We start from the raw sequence: 21,231 nt of genomic DNA, 5'->3' as shown, positions 1-21,231 counted from the left end.
CCTTCTCGCCACCCCCCACCAGCACCTCCTTGGAAGTCTCTTCCTCTGGTCATGGAGGGAGGCTAGTCTTAGCCACTGCACTCTTTCCCATTAGTCTACAAGGGCTATGGTTGAAAGAAATGACCCACAATCCACGTCTACTCAGCTCCTTGAGGATCTCATCCCCAAAGCTGTGGAAGATTCTTGTCCCTGTTTACTTCCACCCCCTGCCATCCTGGTTGCAATAGGAACTGTGACAGGAGCAGGGCACTGCTGGGGCGGAGGGGGTCCTTGTCACCTGCTGGGCTGGTTGCAGCAGGTCTGGATTCTTTTCCCCAGCCCCACCACTATGTAGAGAGCATGCGATGCTTGGCAGAACCACGGTGCTGCCTCCCCTTCCCTCCCCTCCCGTCCTCTCCCCTCTCCCCTCCCCTCCCTTCCCCTCCTCTCTCCTCACCTCTCCTCTCCTCCCCTTCTTGTACCATCCTGCAGTCAGCTGCCATTTCTCTACTCCTTCATCTGGCTCTCTAGGCCACCAGCAGCAGAAGCTCCCAAGATGACCAATACTGTTTCTTGCTGGGAAGAATGTGGTCTTTCCTTACATATGTGAAAAAGTGTAGGCATGGAACGAGGGCCAGAAGGAAAACTCGAAAGTGTTAACAGTGATGACACTCAGATAGTAAGGCTGCGATGTACCTTATAGAGAAAATATGTGTGTTAAATAAGGCAGGTGACCTTTTCTTCCTTCTATTTTCCTGTAGTTTTCAATTTTTCTGTAATGAGCATTTATGGCCTTTATAATTGGAGGAAAGAAAGAACAGGGGCTCAGAGAGGTTAGTTAATTAGGCCAAGGGGGCACTTGCTGTATATTCACAGATAGGTAGTTGGGGCTGGGGGACAAGGGTTGTTTTCTGGAACCCGAAGCCCAGGGAGGGAGGATGCTTAGTGATAATTTTTATTGATCTTCTTGCTCACACTCTTGACCCTCCCTGGAAGAGAAATGTGGGTGAGGTCACTGTAGCATTGTTATCGCTCTGGGTTCCACCCACACTCAGGGTGAGAGGGAGATTCTGAAGCTTTGTGTTTCTTGCTAGCTAGTCAAAGGTGACTAATTCATGTGGTATGTACTGTGGATGGGACTGGCTATGTAGTTGTAAGTGCCCAGTGCAAAATGAAAATGTGGGGGGTCCCTGTATGTTCAAAAACTACTAAGAATTTCAAGACGGTGGCAGCAGAAATTTAAGTCAAGCACAGGGTCTTTCTATATGTGGGGTCTTGTGGGACTGTCCAGGTTTCTTTCCTGTGAAGCTGGCCCTGCCTGTGGACACTTCCACTGGACACCTGTAAGCCATGCCCAGGGAAGGGATGGAAAGGGAGGCTTAGAAGGCAGTGACAGATGGAAGGCATGGGCCTGCAGGAGAGCAGTAGAGGACAGAGATCCTCACTGGCAGCCCCATCTCCATGGCGAGTCTGGAATCCAGAATGATTCCTATTTGAGACATTAAAGAGTTAGGAGATGCAACTTCTGTTCTCTGTACTGTGCAAACATGAATGAATCTCTCCTGTCTTCTCCTTCCCTCCCCTCTCCTTCCTTCCTCTCCCCTCCTCTCCCTTCCCCGCCTCTTCTCATCTCAGTTTCCTTATTTCCACAATGAGGGGGATGGAGTTGATTTGTAGAGTCTCTGCCAGCTCTAAAAAAATTCGTGATTTGGACTTTCTGTGCTCATGTAGCCCGTGTGACAGGAGCTACAAATATGTTCCATGAGGTCCTGAGTTGACCAGCTTCTTTCAAGACGTAGGTCAGGGCAGTCACATAGAAGTATCATGGTGACCTTGGGGATGGTGACAGTGGCTAAAAGACATTGAGAGAGACAGTGCAAGAGAGGAAAGCATCTTCACCCTGGACCCTAATATGGAGACGCCTTTGACTAGCTAGCAAGAAAGATAAAACTTAAAATCTCCCTCTCTTCTGTCGAATGTGGGCGGAACACAGTGATTCTGAAGCTGCGGAGAGTGGGAAGCCATCCCCAGGGAAATGTAAACACCAAGAGCAGGTTGTGTTGGAGGAAGCAACCCTTAGCATTACAATTGCAGAAAGTACTTGGTATGTCAGGTGAATTTTTGGATTACAATGTTGGCAGAGATTTCCTGTAAATTTCTGGCAAGTAACAATATGGACCCTGATTTTAAAGGAAGCAGCAGCCCTGTATAGAAGACATGAAAAAAGAACAGAATGGGATGGTCAGTTTAGAGTTTTTACTGGTTCCTTAGGTGGAAGGACTGAAAATTAATATCAGGATCCTGCTATACGTTTAGTTTGTACATATCGATACTCAGTTTCACGCACTTCCCATTTTGTAGTGGGAGTTCAGTTATTCATAAGTTGTTTTGTTGTCTTCACAATGTCCTGTGCTGATGAGCTCTTCCAGGCATTGTTCTAGAGGTGTATTCAGAGCAGCTGGTCGAGATTCTGTTTTGCAGAGGGACAGGGTTATGGGTGTGACACGTTGAATTTGCAAATCAAATTTATGAGATGCTTTGATGACGTTTTACGTGAAGATAAAGCAAAAGAAAAGCCTCATGCTGTGGTGCAGAGAAATATGAGAAGAGTGATTTATGTGAGGAAATGGGAATTTGCAGGGCAGTTTTGCTTGGCTATGTCAATACATTTTTTCATCAGTATTTGGAATTTCATATAAAAGAATTTGCATTTATGGCCAGGTGCGGTGGCTCACGCCTGTAACCTCAGCTCTTTGGAAGGCCAAGATCAGAGGATGGCTTGAGGCCAGGAATTTGAGACTAATCTGGGCAACATAGTGAGAACCTGTCTCTATAAAAAAATAAAAACACAAAAAAACTAACCGTGTGTGGTGGTGTGTATCTATAGTTCCAGCTACTCGGGAGGTTGAAGCGGGAAGATCACTTAAGCCCAGGAGTTGGAGGCTGCGGTGAGCTATGATCCTACCACTACAGTCTAGCCTGCGTGACAGAGCAAGACACTGTCTCAAAAGAAAAAAAAAAAAAGAATTTGTGTTTGTAATACTTTTACATTTTCTTTTTTTGAAAAGTAAGATTTTTTTTTTTGTCCACTTGGCCAGTCCGAAGGTCCTTTTCATTGTCATTGGGTGGGCCAGTTTTTCTCCTCCCATCTTCTATGATGCATGTATGTTTTGGGTCAATGATCCTCTGGTGATCTCTTTTCCTTAGGTTTAATGTAACTTTTCCTCTTGCATGCCAGTTTCATGTTTTCTCACAGAAGTACTGGGAAAGGATCTTCATATTTAACTTATTTATTTATTTATTTATTTTTGAGACAGTCTGGCTCTGTTGCCCAGGCTGGAGTGCAGTGGCGTCATCTTGGCTCACTGCAACCTCCGCCTCCTGGGTTCAAGTGATTCTTGTGCCTCAGCATCCTGAGTAGCTGGGACTACAGGTGTGCATCACCACACCTGGCTAAGTTTGGTATTTTTTGGCAGAGACAGGGTTTCACCATGTTGGCCAGGCTGGTCTTGAACTCTTGACCTCAAGTGATCAGCCTGCCTTGGTCTCCCAAAGTTCTGGGATTACAGGCATGAGCCACTGAACCTGGCTTTTATACTTAACTTAAAAATTGTTTTTATTTATTTACTTTTGAGACGGTGGTCTCACGAGGTTGCCCAGGCTGGTCTCAAACTCCTGGGCTCAAGCGATTCTCCTGCCTTGGCCTCCAAAGTGCCAAGATTAAAGGTGTGAGCCACCCCGCCCAGTCCATATTTAACGTTTGACCCAAATTTTTCTCTTTCCTTTAGGATAGAAAAATAATACATGCCAAAAGAAATTTGAGGAACAAATTCAGGTAAGTCTGGTGGTTCTGACACCACTGTGGAATTAAAAGATCACTAAACATAGCCTAAGATTTAAGTCCTGCTGGTGGAGGGAAGACAGATATTTTCATCTTTTTTAGGTCCTGAAGTTCAAAGAATGCATTAGTATTGTTTGTAATTGAAAGCATTTCTGAGATAGTAGAAGCCACAGACTCACAGCTCTGGAAAGGAATTTTAACAGGTTATCGTGTTCAGACAAGACACCAGCATCTTCATTTACTTTGTCAGAAAATCAAGGCTCACATAAGCTAGGTGGTATATACACAGGCGCCCATGAAGAAAGTGGGTCTGCTTTGTTGAAGGTTATTTAGATGAGGCCGATAGACTGCAAAGATGGCACCAGTGATCTATCCCTGGATGCACATTCTGTTTCTTCCATCAGTGGCCGGGGCGTCGGGGGACTGTTTCCTCTCCTCTTGACTGGGCAGGCTCTGTGACATCTTTTGACTGGATGTCACAGTTTTGGAGTGACACAGTGGACTTCTTGGCCCAGACCTTCAGAGGCCTTGCAGCTTCTATTTTGGCCATCTTTTTAATTATATTTTTATTTATTTTATTTGTTTTGAGACATGATTTCACTCTACCACCCGGGCTGGAATGCAGTGGCAGAAATCATAGCTCACTGCAGCCTTGACCTCCTGGGCTCAAACGATCCTCCCACCTCAGCTACCTGAGTAGCTGGGACTGTAGGCACATGCCACCACACCCACCTAATTTTTGTATCTTTTGTATCTCATCATGTTGCCCAGGCTGGTCTCTAACTGCTGGGATCAAGCGATCTGCTTGCCCCCGCCTTCTGAAGTGCTGGGATTATAGATGTGAGCCACCGTTCCTGGCCTGGGTCACTTCGAGGTCCAGTTGCTGTGTCAAGAAGCTAAGCCCAGTCAACCCACAGAATCATAAGAAATAATAAATCATTGTTTTACGCCACCAAATTATGGTGTAGTTTGTTATGCAGCCATAGCTAACCAAAAGTTATGGTCAACTATCATTTGGAAACATATGCATTTTGGGGTTACTTCTCTATGTAATCCTGCTGAAGTTTCTGTCAGTTAGAGGAGTCACCTCTAATAACAGTGGTGATAGTAGCAGTGATAATAACAATGAACGTCGTGACACAAAGAGTTAGGACTTGGCAGGTATGGAGTTTGTAGTGAGATGAAGATCATGAAAATAAATGACATCACACTTTTGTAAACGATGAATCCCACACCTGTGTTATTTATTTCCTCAGCTCTGAGACAGGTCAAGGAAACAGCCCTCCAGTCTTCCTCAAGAAATGTAGACTGAATCAGCATTTACCCACCCCTGGAAAAACGCAGGAGCTGCGCATTCCTGGGATCTCAGCAGGGCTTTTGAGAAGAGCAGAACTGGGCTGGAGTCACGGTTTCTGGGCTGACTCTAGATTTTCCCCGGCTTTTGCCACCTGTGATGGCTGGAGAGTATCTGAAGATGACGGGTGACTCCAGGACCTAGGGCTCCCTCCTTAGGAGCAGGGTGGGGTACCAGGTTGCACACAGGTGATGATGGGGGGGGTGGGCTGTCCAGCACACAGCTTGGTGAGCAGGATTTGAGATAGTCACCCCACTTTCTGGTTATACAGACCCCCTACTCCCAGTGACACAAGATGGTTGGACCCATGGCTGATTTACTGCTTTACTCCCATTCTTTATGGGGCCAGTTTTAATGAGCACCCAAGCAGAAATGTCTTTGACTCCTGCACTGTGAATAACCGTTATTAATAAAAGGGCAAGCTGCTTGCCATGGAACCTTGCATATTTCCATATTAATAATGCCATAAACTCCCCCAAAATGACGTCTCAGCCACTCAAAATGCAGAGGCTCGCTTCTGTGCACTCAGGGGCTGAGGATGGGGCTAGTGAGCTCCAGAAGGAGCAATGCAGTGGGCCCTGCCTGGGAGCCCAGGCCCTGGGTCCTCACTCTCCCCGTGCCCAGCTCCCTTCTCTCCCATGTGTGTCCCCATGGGGTCTACCTCTAGGGAGCAAGTAGCCAATTCCATGGGGTGACTGGAGGAGGGTCAGGAAGTTCTGTCTGCTTTCAGATATCTTCCACATGAGTCTGCCAATTTGTCTGAGATTCCATCATTTAAAAACTCAATTAACCTGAGTCCTCAAGTTACTCCAAACTCCTGGATTCCTATATGAAAAGGCAAATACCTTAGGGACAGAGTGTAGAGATTTCATCAGTTTTCAACAATAGGCTGTTAGCAATTAATGTCATTGATTCACGTGACATATTTGCTGAGCATCTACTGTGTTCTAGGAGCTGGGAATATGGTAGTGAAAAAAACACACACAAAATCCATGCCCTCCGGAAGCTTCAAATGGAGGGAGATAAATGGTAAACAAATAAATATGTGAAATGTGCAGCACGTCGGACGGTGAGAAACATGACATTAAATAAAGTGGGGAGGAGAACGGGGAGTAGCTCCACTGGGGAATTCGTGGAGTCATTTCCCACAGGGCAGTTGGCCAAGAGCAGATCCTTGGAAGATTCTCTTCGGGGACAGAGGTGTCTGGGAGAGGGCGAATTTGGGGCCACTCCTCCACATAGAGTGGCTTCCTCTCCCCTAGGTCAGGTTCCAGGGGAAGAGAGATCTCAGAAAGAAATCATGTCTCTCTAGGCCAGGCATGATGGCTCCTGCCTGTAATCCCAGCACTTTGGGAGGCCGAGGCAGGCAGATCACCTGAGGTCAGGAGTTCAAGACCAGCCTGGCCACATGGTGAAACCCCACCTCTACTAAAAAAAAAAATACGAAAATTAGCCGGGCGTGGTGGCAGGTGCCTATAATCCCAGCTAATCGGGAGGCTGAGGCAGGAGAATCACTTAAACCTGGGAGGCGGAGGTTGCAGTGAGCTGAGCTCGTGCCATTGCACTCCAGCCTGGGGGACAAGAGCGAGACTTCGTCTCAAAAAAAAAAAAAAAAAAAGAAATCATGTCTCTCTTCTCTTTCCAGCCAGTGTCCTTAGCTCGTGAAGATTGGATGATGGCCGGGGCCCTCAGATCCCTTGGCCCCTCCTTAACTGCAGGTCTTCAAAAGCCCAACACCTGTTCGTCATTTCTGTGGCTTCCCAGGGAGTCTTACTCTTCTGCTTCAAGCTGCTGGGTTTGACTCTCAGCAGTTTCTGTGCAGCCGCAAAGATTCTTATGTGAGACACACTGCCGCTCCAACCCGTCTCCCCTGATTAAACACTAACCAGGGCTGCCACAGCAAAGTGGCTCGAATGGGTGACGTCAACAACAGATTTACTTTCTCATAGTTCTGGAGGCAGGTGTCTAGGATCAAGGTGGTGGCAAGGCTATTCCTTCTGTTGCCTCCCTCCTTGCCTTGTGGATGACCGTCTTCTCCGCGTCTTTCCAAGATCTCTCCTCTGTGCATGTCAGTGTCCTCGCTTCCTCTTCTTATGAAGACACCGGTCATGTTGGGTGAGTGCCTGCCTATGTGACCTTTTTAACTGAGTTATCTTTATAAAGACTGTCTCTAAACATAGTCCTATTCTGAGGTACTGGGTGTTAGGATTTCAACACATAAATTTTGGGGGGACACAGCTCAGCCCATATGATGAGCAACTTGCCCTTTGCAGAAGGTCCATGTGGGAGAGGAGGAGGGGCTTACTCCACACTCTCCATGGCAACTGCTGAGTCTCTGGGTATTTGGTTCTTTCACAGTCCCGTCTTGGCCCTTCCACCAGCAGGCTTTTCCTTTTTCAGTTTTAGATTGCTGATCTTTGTCCATCATCATCCAGCCTCACTCACTCTTCTTCTTCCTGGTTCCCCAGAGGCTATTGCTGGCCTCCTCTTCTCCTTTTGTCTTTGCCTCTGGAAACTCCTGATTATGAGCGAGAGCTTCCCCCTTCTTCTAATGGAGAGGTGTTGGTTGCCACCCAGAGCGCAAGGTTGGCTTCCTCCCCAAATAATGACCCCAGAGCTTTCCCATACCTCAGCACTCTTCCTGGGGACTTCTCATGCCTGCCACTGGAGTGGCAACTTCTTCACCAGCTTAGCTGTGGAAGGCACAGCTGGTGGACACCTGATTTCATCTGGGAAGCAATGACCCAGTTAAAAATGCTCATCTTGGCCGGGCACGATGGCTCACGCCTGTAATCCTAGCACTTTGGGAGGCCGAGGCAGGCAGATCACAAGGTCAGGAGTTCGAGACCGGCTTGGCCAACATAATGAAACCCCGTCCCTACTAAAAATGCAAAAATTAGCTGACTGTGGTGGCGCGTGCCTTTAATCCCAGCTATTTAGGAGGCTGAGGCAGGAGAATCACTTGGGAGGCGGAAGTTGCAGTGAGCTGAGATCGAGCCACTGCATTCCAGCCAGGGCGACAGAGCAAGACTCCTTCTCAAAATAATAAATAAATAAATAAATAAATAAATAAATAAATAAATAAAAAATGCTCATCTTAAGGCCAGGTGTGGTGGCTCACACCTGTAATCCCAGCACTTTGGGAGGCCAAGGCAGGCAGCTCACATGGTCAAGAGATTGAGACCATCCTGGCCAACATGGTGAAACCCAATCTCTACTAAAAATACAAAAATTAGCCAGGTGTGGTTGTGGGAGCCTGTAGTCTCAGGTACTTGGGAGACTGAGGTGGGAGGATCACTTGAACCCAGGAGGTGGAGGTTGCAGTGAGCTGAGAGACTGTGCCACTGCACTCCAGCCTGAGCGACAAAGCGAGACTCTGTCTAAAAAAAAAAAAAAAGCTCGTCTTCCAGGACTGCCTTGCAGGAGAGGGCGGCCATGTGACACCATTCTGGCTAACAAAGTGGGAGTGGAAGTCACCAGGTAGTACCCTGGGAGAACTTGGAAAAGGGACACATGTTCACTAGCACAACCATTGGCCCTTTGCCATCTGCATCTTCCAGCCTGGGATGAGAATGCAGCAGCCGCCGTCCATGACCTGCATGTTGACAACCAAATGTTAAGGCTGACAGGGAAGGAAAAGAGAAGGAAGGGGGTCCTTGGTAACATCTTTGAGCACTAGCCCTAGGCAACTACTTCTAGGTGTCTTGTTACATGAGACAAATGATTCCTAACTTGTTAAGGTAGATTTTTTTTTTTTTGAGGCATTCAACCAAATGCAGTCCTGACTAATACACTTTTGGGATTGGGTATTTGTGGTTCAGTAGAGCAAGAATCAGCTACAGAGGCAGGAAGAAAAAGTCTGGTAGATGGCCTGGGATTAGGTCCTAATTCAAATTTTCACCTCAGGATAGTTCCAGGGCTTTGGTGCATGTGTATCCTCTCCTTGGCTGGTGGGTTTCACTTTTCTCTCTCCCTTCCCCGGAGCTCGTGGTTGCAATGTGCCTGCTCATCTGAGTCTTCCTGGCCTTGAGTGTCCTCTTCTCAGCATCCAGGAATGTCCAGACATTCATCCAACAACCAGTCTGGGCTAATGAGTCAGGCATGGTACCTGGTGTATAGTTAGCACTCAACACATAGACCTTAATTGAGTTAACAAATAGGAGATGATGATGGGAGCTATTGCTAGGTAACATGCACATATTTATCATGCATTTGCTTATTCATCAATTTAAAGGAAAGTTTGTTTTCTTTCATTGTAAGAAACAGCATTAGCTGTCCTTCTACTGTGTGTTAGATGCCGTGTTATGTGCTTTGCTTTAATTTTTGCTTATCTTCAGAAGAAGTCTGCAGGGAAGATATTGTGCCCATTTTATAGATGAAGAAAATGAGATTTAGAAAGCCAAAGGCACGAACACAGTAAATGGTGAAGCAAACATTCAAATGCTCTGAAGTTAACGCTTTTTTCAATGTAGTATAGTAAATATACCATGCTGCAGTTCATAAAATTAATGCATGCTTATTAGAGCATAAATATTTATATACATATATGTATACATGGAATATAGAGATCATATGTGTATAGTTTCTATAGAAATTATAGCAAAATAGAAAAAACAGCTTAATCTCTCCACATAGTTCGGCTTCTACCCATATATTTCAGATGATTGAAGTCAAACTACAGGAGCAAATTGTTTGTATACTTGCTATGTACCAGGAATTGTCACAAGTTTGGTTTTTATTCACCTATCACTTAGCATGAGCATTTTTCATTGTCCATGCACTTTAATGCATTGATCAGATGGATTAATCAATGATTAATGCATCAATCCAAACTCCTGGCTTTGTGTCTGGTCATTGATGGCATGCATTTTCACTCGCTGCAGGAGAACACTGGGGGCCACGGGCTTTGGGCATCTTAGAAGCCTCAATAGAAGAAGCACGATCTCAGCTCACTGCAGCCTCTGCCTTCTGGGTTCAAGTGATTCTCCTGCCTCAGCCTCCCAAGTAGCTGGGAACTATAGGTGTGTGCCACCACGCCCGGCTAATTTTTGTGTGTTTTTAGTAGAGACGGGGTTTCACCGTGTTGGCCAGGTTTGTCTCAAATGCCTGATCTCAGGTGATCCACCTGCCTTGGCTTCCCAAAGTGTTGGGATTACAGGCATGAGCCACTGTGCCCAGCCTAGGAATAACTTTATGACCTTGGGATAGGCAATTATTTCTTTGATATGATAACAAAAACACAATCCACAAAAAAAAGTAGATAAACTGGACTTCGTCAAAATTAAAAACTTTTGTGCTTCAAAGTAGAGTATAAAGAAAGTGAAAAGACACCCTACAGAATGAGACAAAATATTTTCAAATTACATATCTGATGAGATCAGGTGCATTCAGGGTGGTATGGCCATAGACTGCAAATTGCATATCTAATAATATCTAGTCTCCAGAAGATACAAAAAATTCTTACAAGGCAACAACAAAAACACAAGTAACCAATTAAAAAGTAGGCAACAAATCTAAATAGATATTCCTCCAAAGAGTGACCAATAAGGACATGAAAAGATGCTTGCATTATTAGCTGTCAGGGAAATGCAGATCAAAACCACAATGAGATATCACTTCACACCTGCTAGGATGACTACAATAAAAAAGACTGATAATAAGTGTTGGCAAGAATGTGGGGAAACTGGAGCCATCATACATGGCTGATGGGAATGTAAAATGGCATAGCCACTTTGCAAAAACAGTATGGCAGTTGTTCAAATGGTTAAACATAGAATTAGACATCCATCTATAATTGATGAATGGGTCAACAATATGGGGTATCAATTCTATTTACCTATAAAAATGAATGAAGACTTGATAAATGCTGCAACATGGATGAACCTTGAAAAGATTATGTCAAATGAAAGAACCCAGCCACAAAAGGCTACAAACTATATGATTTCACTGATATGAAATGTCCAGAATGGGTGGCTCTTTAGAGATAGAAAAGAGATTAGTGGTTGCCTGGGGTTGAGGGCCATGGAGAGGAACTGGGGGTGATGGCTATGGGGCGCTGGGTTTCTTTTGGGTTAATAAACATGTTCTATTATTGATTGTGGTGAACTTTGTGAATATGCTAAAAGCCATTGAATTGTACACTTTCAATGGGAGAATTGTATGTGGTGTGAATTATATCAATAAAACTGTTAAAAAAAGAAAAAAAATGAAATGTCAGTGAAGAGTCTGTATGCATGACCCAGGAAAGACTGCCTGACCTTCACCTTGTGACTCCACAGCCCCTGTTAGGAGGCTACTTGGAACACATCAGTGTTTGAATTTGTTCCTGTGTCTGTGTTTAGGGAGGCCCCTACTTTCTCCCGTCGCAAGCTGGCTTCCCCCTCTCAGGGTGTTCAAGCTGCTCTGCTGTCTGCATGAGTATCTTCCTCCATAGGTTGTCCTGGAAGACTGGTTAGGGACCTTGGGGCTTGAAGAATGACATGGTGGTGAATTCTCTGGGTTTTCTTTTTTTATATTATTTTAGCATACTTTAAGTTCTGGGATACATGTGCAGATCTTGCAGCTTTATTACATAGGTATACACGTGCCATGGTGGTTTGCTGCACCCATCAACCCGTCATCTACATTAGGTATTTCTCTGAATGCTATCCCTCCCCTAACCGCCCACCCCCTGACAGGCCCCAGTGTGTGATGTTCCCCTCCCTGTGTCCATGGGTTCCATTGTTCAACTCCCACTTATGAGTAAGAACATGCGGTGTTTGGTTTTCTGTTCCTGTGTTACTCTGGGTTTTCTTTTTGCCTCCCTTATATTCCAGATGGGAAGCTGGGGGGAGTGTCAACCTGAAACCATTAACAGGCACAGAAAAAAAGAAAAAGCCCCAAGAAAAGCCTGTTTATTCTAGCCAAAGGACCAAGAAATGGCCATCCAAGAAGACAATACCCACCCAATTCCAGCCAAACACAGAAAGAAAAACTGCTCCCTATGCCCACCCAGACCCCATGGTGTTGGTGGGGCTGAGTGGGGAGCTGCATTTTGGGCCCCACCTGGAGTCAGTGAAATTACACCTGAATCTGGTGGCAGTGAGGTGATGAGTGTGTGTGCTCGGCTTCTGCTGGTGTCAGTGGGCCCCAGCCGGGAGCTGGATGTCCACTCCCACTTTGGCCTTCATGCTCTTTCTAAATAGGGTGACTGCCTACAGAAAAGAAAGACAAAAGGTTAAGTGGGATCTAGAGTCTTAACGCACAATGTCCTTCTAAGGTATGTGGTTTCGCCAAGAACCAGGAAAGTCTCAGTTTGAATGAGAAAAGACAATCAATAGATGTCAACACAGAGATGATACAGAAATTAGATGGTAAAGCAGTCATCATTAAAATGCTGCAATAAGCAATTACAAACATGTTTGAAACAAACGAAAAATAAAGTCTTAGCAAGGCAACTGAAGGTATAAGGAAAAGCAAATGAAAAGTTTAGAACTAAAAAATACAATAACTGAAATAAAAAACTCATTGTGTGCACTCAATAGCAGGATGAATAAAAAGATGAAAGAATCGGTGAACTTGAAGACAGAACAAAAGAAATTACCTGATTTGAACAGTGGGGAAACAGATGGAAAAAAAAATGACAAGAGCCTCAGGGATCTGTGGGACAACAACAAAAGATCGAATATTTGTATTATTGGAGTTCCAGAAGGAGATAAGGAAGTATGGGCTGAAAAAGATTTGGAAAAATGACGATTGAAAACTTGCCAAATTTGGCAAAAGACACAAACCAAACTTGGCAAAAGACACAAACCAACAGAGGCTGATGAATCCCAGACAAGATAAGCCCAAAGAAATCCACACTGAAATCATCAGTCAAAAACTAAAGACAAAGAAAAATCTTGAAAGCATCTAGGGAGATAAGGCATTACCTTTCAAGAGATGATGGAGGGGCCGCGTGCGGTGGCTCATGCCTGTAATCCCAACACTTTGGGAGGTGGTGGCAGGTGGAGATGATGGAGGATTTCTCATAAGTGAACACAGAGGCCAGAAGGAAGAGGAACATTTTTCAAGTAAAATGCTGACTTGCTCCAAAATGTCTTTTTCTGCTGCCTTAAACTCACACCAATTTTTTTTTTTTTTGAGACGGTGTTTTCACTCTTGTTGCGCAGGCTGGAGTGCAATGGCACAATCTTGGCTCACTGAAACCTCTGCCTCCTGGGTCCAAGCAATTTTCCTGCCTCAGCCTCCCAAGTAGCTGGGATTACAGGCATGTACCACTACACCTGGCTAATTTTTTTGTATTTAGTAGAGATGGGGTTTCACTATGTTGGTCAGGCTGTTCTTGAACTCCTGACCTCAAGTGATCCACCCACCTCGACCTCCCAAAGTGCTGGGATTACAGACAACTCACACCATTCTTAATTCCTTTATTTAAGCATTACCTTCTCCATGAGCATTACTCATAAATTGCAGTCTCATCTTCTTAGTGGAAATGTTAACTTTTTTTCATTAAAGCTTTGTCTAGATAATTCTTAAAAATAATTATTGGGATTAAATATCTTAACTTCTCTAATTGGTTATTGCTAAGTTATGGAAAATCTATTATTCTGAAAATTTAGCTTGTATTCTACCTACATTGCTGAATTCCTATGAATTTTAATAGTTTTAGAGCTTATTGTTTGTAATTTATAGATAAAATATCACCCAACAATGCGTTCTTCTCTATGCCATTCTAAAATGTCCAATTCTTATTTCCATTTCATGTATTTATAGTATTGGCTAAAAAAATCTAGAAAAAGGGTAATAATAACTGTTGTAGGAAGTAGTCTTGTTTTTAATTTTAACTAGCTGTGTTTAATTTTAACTAGTAGTGTTTTCTAAAGTGTGTTTCATGTGGTTCTAAGGTTTCTGAATGTTTTGGTAATGTTTGGCTAAACAGAATATATATATTATATATATATTTATATATACACTGCACAGCTTCTGAGTCTTAGATAGGACAGTGCTCACTGTGCATTTTCAGGAGGTAAGGGCAGCAGGCAAGGGCCCCTTCCTCTTTTTCGCTTTATTTGTAGAGTCTTTCATGCATCAGTTGTTAGATAGTTGGCCCTCCAAATCTCATGTTGAAATTTGATCTCCAGCATGAAAGGTGGAGCCTATTGCCAGGTGTTTGGGTCATGGAGGTGGAACCTTCATAAAGGGCTTGGTGCTGTCCTTGTGGTGACGAGTAAGTTCCAGCTCTATTGGTTCCCATGAGAACTGGTTGTTGAAAAGAACCTGGGATTTCCTCCCCATCTCTCTCTTCCTTCTTCCCTTGCTATGTGATGCCTGCTCCCCTTCCCCTTCTGCCACGAGTGGAAGCAGCCTGAGGTGTTCACTAGAAGAAGATACAGGCATCGTGCTTCTGATACAGTCGCAGAACCATGAGCCAGTTAAACCTCTTTTCTTTATAAACTACCCAGCCTCAGGTATCCCTTTCTAGCAATGCAAATGGACTAAGACAGTTGTCTAGGGGCACACTTGGGAAAATGCTGCTTTAGAATTTCCCTGGGATGTATGCTGCTAGGAGTTGGGTTGAAATGATGTTCTCTGTAATAAAAGAAGTATCTTCCTAGTTCTGAAATATTCACTTCAGGTATCTTTGGCTCATGGAATTGGACTGGGAGAGTCAAGTGATTAAAATGAAGTTATTCTTTTTATTCTCATATTATCAAACGGTTTTAAATAAACTGGTATTAGCTTTAAAATTAAACAAGAACCCATGAAATGCAAATACTTCTGGAGACAGAACATCTTCAGTGTGGATTTGATCAGAATTGTTCTCTATGAGGAAGGAAGGTGCCATCTGAGAGTTCCTGTGTGTGTGTGTGTGTGTGTGTGTGTGTGTGTGTGTGTGTGTGTGTGTGTGTGCAGGGAGCTGAAAGAGGAAGCCAGGATGGAGGTAGGGGTTTGAGGCACATCACTGAGTGGGTGACATCATTTTGCTGCTTGATTGGCTGCCAGCCAGAGGCCGTTAGGGGCCTGGGCTTTTTTTCTGCCCGTTTCAATTGTAGCCAAATTCGCCATCAGCAAGTTGAGTGAAAATCTTTTAGGCCAGTTGTTCACACATTTGGTGGATGAAATCAAATATTCGAATCACTTTTTCTGGCATTCAACAAATTCAATTTTTATGTAAAATCATCTCCTAACTCTTCAGAAAGCTGTTTATTTTTCTACTAAGAAGGCACAAGTTCAATGCTCTTTTTCAAATGAATATAATTTCTTGAAAGCCAAAAATTATAGCTTGTAATGATGTTTTTCTTTTCTTGTGATGAAATGCCTCTGATCTTGGTCTATTTAATGGCAGCATTTGAATTTTCTTTCTCTCTCTTTCCTTCCTCCCCCCTTCCTCTCGCCTCCCTTTCTTTCTTCCCTCTTTCTCTTTCTTCTTTCTTTCCTTCCTTTCTTCCTGGGAGAGGGACATTAGGAGGGGAAACTGTCTCTTCTGAATGGTCTTTTCAAAATGCCTTTATTAAAGTCACCTATTAGTAGGATCTAGGAGATCCAACAAAGAAAAGAAATAACAACAACAGCAGCCACTCCTCCTCCTACTAGTGTCTGTTTACTAAGCACTTTGTATATGAGAGGGACTATTCTAAGTGCTTTGCATGTATCATCTTATTTGAGCCTCACAACATTCCTGTGAGCAGGAATTATCCGTAGATCTGAGGAAACAGAGAGGTTAAGTAATTCACTCAGGAGCACACAGTTAGTAAATTACAGAGCCAGAACTTGAATCCGTGCATCTTCCACTATCTACTCCAACCAGCTACATTTATTGTACAAATTAGAAATTATGAGTGACTTCAAATTAAGGCATTTCCCTTGAGAGAAGAAAAAAATACGAATCTGTTGATACTCTGGTGGAAAGAGAGAGAAAGCACGGGAAAGGGGAAGAAATTTCAGAAGAAATGAATTAACAGATGATGTGATGTCAGAACGTGGGGGGATTTCACTCCCTTCATTTTACTAGTAAGGAAACTGAGGCCCAGAGAGGGGAGGGGCCAAGTCTTGGTTGCAGCAGGTGTTGGTTCAGAGCCTGGTGTGGAGTCCAGCACTGGTGGTTTCCAACCCAGTCCTCCTCTCCTTCCGTCTTACCAGGCTGCCTTCCAAATGATATATGTTTTAAGGCTCCAATTTAGTTGTTTTTAGAATGTCAAAGCCATTAGAAATTCCACATGATGGAATGAAATTAACGAGAGCCTATTTTCCCTTTCAAAAAGTGGGAGAAGCTCCCAGACTTGTTACTGAAGCGTGAGGACACAACTTGTAGTTCTATTTACATTTACAGCTCGACTTCCGTTTCACATCTCAGAAACTGGGCCCTGATCAAAGTTGAGGCGTCCCGTTTCTTTTGTCACTCAGAGATCATATGCAGTATTTTGTGTTATCTTATTGGTTGAGGTCAAAGCCAATCGACTTGGTAAATACTGGGAACTTCCTCTCTAAGGAATCCAGACAGACGCTGCTAGGTCTGTTGTAGAACCAGACAAGATTTCCCCCTTCTGGGATTCCCCCCGCCCCCAATTTTTCTGATTTTATGGTTTCTATGGCATCCTGGGCTTCTGCCTGGCATGGGGTTCAGTTTCAGCCACACCACTTAGTGTGTGTGTGTGACTTTTATTAATCACAACAGCTACACTGTTAATAGCATTTATTTTGTGCCAGATGGTTTTCTCTAGCACTCCCTGTATGTTAACTCATTTATACTTTTAACAACCTTCTCAGGCTGAATAATAGCTCCCCAACGAGGTTCACATCCTAATCCCTGGAACCTGTGAGTATGTTAGCTTAGTTGGCAGAAGGGACTTTGCAGATGTAATCAAATTAAGGATTATTTTGTGTTTTTGAGACAGGAGTCTCACTATATTGTCCAGGCTGGTCTTGAACTCCTGGACTCAAGTGATCCTCCCTCCTCGGCCTTCCAACATGCTGGGATTACAGGCATGAGTCACAACAACCGGCTGAATTAGGAATCTTGAGATGGGAAGATTGTTTTGGATTTGAGTGGACTCAATGTAATCATGAGGGTCCTTCATGAGAGGGAGGGAGGAGGTCAGGGAGAAGAGAAGATGCTGGCATTGAAGATGGAGGAAGGGGCTGGGAGCAGCTTCAAAAAGCAGAAGCAAATCTTCCCCTGGGGCATCTGGAAGGAACCAGCCCTGTGGATACCTTGATTTTAGCTCCGTAACACTTCATTTAAACCTCTGGCTTTCAGAACCGTAAAAGATAAAATGCGTGTTGCTTTAAGCCAGTACATTTGTGGTAATTTGTTACAGCAGCTATGGGAAACGATTCCAGGTAGGTACTATTATCGTCTTCGTTTTACCTGTGAGGAGACTGAGGCTCAGGCCCAAGGTCACACAGTTAGAAAATGGCACAACTTGGAACAAACCTTTTTCTCTCTGGCTCCAGAGACGGTCCATTTGACTAATATGATGTTTGACCTAAGGCAAGTTACTTAACTTCATCATCCTCAGTTTTCTCATCTCTATTAATCCTTATATTACTGGATAAGACGACTAAGTGAGATATAACGCATAATATCCTAGGTGTGGTCGTGGTAATGATGATGATGATGACAATAAAAGATGTCACTTGTGAGGCGCAGGAGGTCAGCACTGCACAAGCTTTGGGCGGGAGAGTGTGGAGTAGGGAGAGACCTGGAATGTTTCCCAAAGGGGGCTTCTGCTTGTGTCTTCTGGTCTTCCTCTTCCTTTGGCTTTGTTCTCAGCAGTCAAATGCCTCTTTTCAAACTTCTACCTTAGCAGCTCTCCTCACACGCCAACTCCTTGCTCCAGCCCCACACGCATATTCACAACTAGCTCAATTTTTTTTTTTTTGAGACAGAGTCTCACTCTGTCACCCAAGCTGGAGTGCAGTGGCACAATCTAGGCTCATTGCAACCTCCACCTCCTGCGTTCAAGTGATTCTCCTGACTCAGCCTCCCAAGTAGCTGGGATTACAGGCATGCACCATAATGTCCGGCTAATTTTTGTAATTTTAGTAGAGATAGGGTTTCACTATGTTGGCCCGGCTGGTCTGGAACTCATGGCCTCAAGCAATCAGCCTGCCTCGGCCTCCCAAAGTGCTGGGATTATAGGAGTGAGCCACTGTGCCCAGCCCCTAGCTCAAATTTTTAACCAGCCCTTTTATGCCAAAATCCAGGGGCAGGGCAGACTCCACTTAGGAGACTGTCATCTGTGCCAGGGCTGATGGAGGCCTTTGGGACACCCTGCTTGCTGTCCCAGTAGCCCCTGGTCAAGCTGACAGTTCAGACCCAAGTTGAGAGGGAAGTGCTAATGTCAGAATGGGGAAAGGAGATTTTGAGAGAAAAGACCAAATAGATACATATGCGTATATGGAACTTTTATCTGATCATAAAAGGACTCTATGTTCATTGTCCAAAATATAGAAGTGTATTAAGAGTAAAAGTCTCCCATAATTTTACCACTAGAGAGAATCACTGTTAATATTTCCCGTGTATTTTCTACTAATCTTTTTTTCTGCATGTATACATACTGTGAACAGTTTTGTGTCTTTTTTTGCAGTTAATGGTATATTGTGATCGCCTCTTTATACCATTAAATTGTGTTCAAAGGATGTTATTTTTATTAGTTCTATAAGATATTCTATTTATATTCCATTCTCTTTATATCTAGATGGAAACCAAGAATGAGTCTCACTAGTATTTTAAAGGTTTCTTATGACTTTCTTGTTGATTATTTGGGTCCATTTTTTTTTCTTTTTGGTAGAGGAAGAACCCAGCAGAGTTGAGTTTCAATGGGAGCAGGATAGAGAAGAGGTTGAGAAGGTGAGTCTTTTTGCACAGGGGCTGTGCATGTGTGTGTGTATCTTTGTGGAGTGAAGAGGGTGTGGCCTCGATATCCTGAGGTCCCCCCATATGCTATCCATGGGGCTTTTTGGATTCAACCGTTGTATTTCAGAAGCTCATCAGTTGAAGAAGCTGTACAAAGCTAGTTCTGAGATGTGGCTTTTTGTGGGCTGGGGCCTAATACAGCAAAACAAAGAAACAAGGTTTACAATCTTCCTGATTGGTTTCCTCATTATGTATTTATTTTTGAGACAGAGTTTGGCTCTTGTTGCCCAGGCTGGAGTGCAATGGTGCGATCTCAGCTCACTGCAATTTCCGCCTCTCAGGTTCAAGAGATTCTCCTGCCTCAGCCTCCTGAGTAGCTGGGATTACAGGCACCCATCACCACGCCCAGCTAATTTTTTGTATTTTTAGTAGAGATGGGGTTTCGCCATGTTGGCCAGGCTGGTCTCAAACTCCTGACCTCAGACGATCCACCTGCCTCAGCCTCCCAAAGTGCTGGGATTAAAGGCGTGAGCACCGTGCCCGGCCGGGTTTCCTCATTTTTTTCAGGCTTGAAATTTGAAGACATTAATAATAACTTCCCAAGATGCATTTTTTTCAAAAGCATAAGAAGGCTCCAGTTTAGAACAAGTGCTGAGATGGACAGTGAGTCAGGGTCAAGTTCTGGGCTGCCTTTGCACCTGGGCTTGTCTTTATCTAGCTTGTGGTAGCCATTCTCCAAAGATGACCATGCCTCCCAGTATTTCTTGCCTTGTATAGTCCTCTTCCCTTGAATCCAGGCTAGATCTCTGACTTGATTTTGATCCATAGAATGAAACAGAAGAGACTGCACGGCTTCTGAGGTTGCAGCTTTTGGGAGAAGCCTTCTACCAATGATGACAGACATGCCGTGTGGAAACCCAACCAGCCATGTGGAGAGGCTACCTGGACAGAGGCACAGGGCCAGCACCAGCTGTGGAGACAGACATGTGAGCAAAGAAATCATCTTTGATGTACAGCCAAGTTGAGCCTTCAGATGACTCCGATTTCAGCCACCTTTGGACTGCAACCACATGAAAGACTCTAAATAGAAGCCTCCCAGCTGATCCCGGTTAACCCACAGTGCTGAAGGGGATAATAACAAATTGTCGTTTTAAGCCACTAAGTTTTGTGGGCCTTTGTTGCATAGCAATAGATTATCCAAACTAATTTTTTTATTGCAAGGTATTCTAGGTGTCTGTTGAGCTCAGGAAACTGGGAACTCCTTCAAGGCAGGGCCTGCATTTTAGCATTTTTGTTATTGTGAGAGCTAAATCCTTCGGCATGGAGAGGCAAACCTGGAATATTCAAACAGTACTTTGTGAAAAGTCTTGGGATAACAGAAGAAGCAAATACAGAGAAGTGTATGAAATGCTAATCTGTCTACAAAATGTATCTTATTCATTTTCTGCTGTGGTCCACCATGGGATGCTTCTATTCCAGGCACTTGACCAGCTTCTAGGTGACAGAGGTCATTTTTTTCTTTACATACTTTTGAAAAAGTAAATACACTGATTTAAAATAAATTGGCTTAAAATGGAAAGACACAAAAGTCTCCCTCTCATCCCCATCCACAGCCATCTGATTCCCTCCAAAGGGCTCCAATAATACCAGTTTCTTGTATACTGTCCTGGAAATATTTGATCACCTATATAAGCATTTTATATGTGCATATGCTATACATCTATCTGCACATATACGGAATAAATATGCTTATGTATGCTAGCATACTATGTGCACTTTCTTCATATAATAATATATCTTGGAGATCTTCCCATATTGTTCTTTTTTATGGCTACCTAGTCTGTTGTTTCATTGTACCACAATGTATTTAATATCCTCTTGTTGAGAGACATTTAGAATATCATCAATATTTTGCTATTAAAAACAACACTGCTATGAATACCATGTGTTATAATATTACAAGTTATACCAGTACCATTTTGCGCGTGTGTATTCCTCTGGAGAGTGTATTCCTAAGACTGGCATTGTTGGGTCCGGCTGTCTGAATTCATGGTTCTCATGGGAGATGGGGCCTTTTCTGGAGAAACTCCATCTGGCCACTAAAATGCCCAGAGACAATACATACACTTAGGGATGCTTGCAGCCACAGCAGGATCTGTTGGCCTCAAGATTCTGATTTCCTCCCCAGCAGCCCAAGGCAGGGAGTGCTGGATGGTG

General features: G+C 44.0%; 1 long non-coding RNA gene across 1 annotated transcript; it reads left to right on the top strand.

Moving 5' to 3' along the window:
• Nucleotides 1-5,371: 5,371 nt before the first annotated feature.
• LOC129397261 (uncharacterized) lies at nucleotides 5,372-20,951 on the top strand. The gene is made up of 3 exons (XR_008624502.1): nucleotides 5,372-7,289; nucleotides 18,950-19,008; nucleotides 19,843-20,951. It is a non-coding gene; the product is annotated as an uncharacterized LOC129397261 (long non-coding RNA).
• The last annotated feature ends 280 nt before the right edge of the window (nucleotides 20,952-21,231 follow it).

Source organism: Pan paniscus, chromosome 13 (assembly GCF_029289425.2).
Source record: "Pan paniscus chromosome 13, NHGRI_mPanPan1-v2.0_pri, whole genome shotgun sequence".
NCBI lineage: Eukaryota > Metazoa > Chordata > Mammalia > Primates > Hominidae > Pan > Pan paniscus.
The sequence above is the reverse complement of the archived record's forward strand: the minus strand, read 5'-3'. Positions and strand labels throughout refer to the sequence as shown.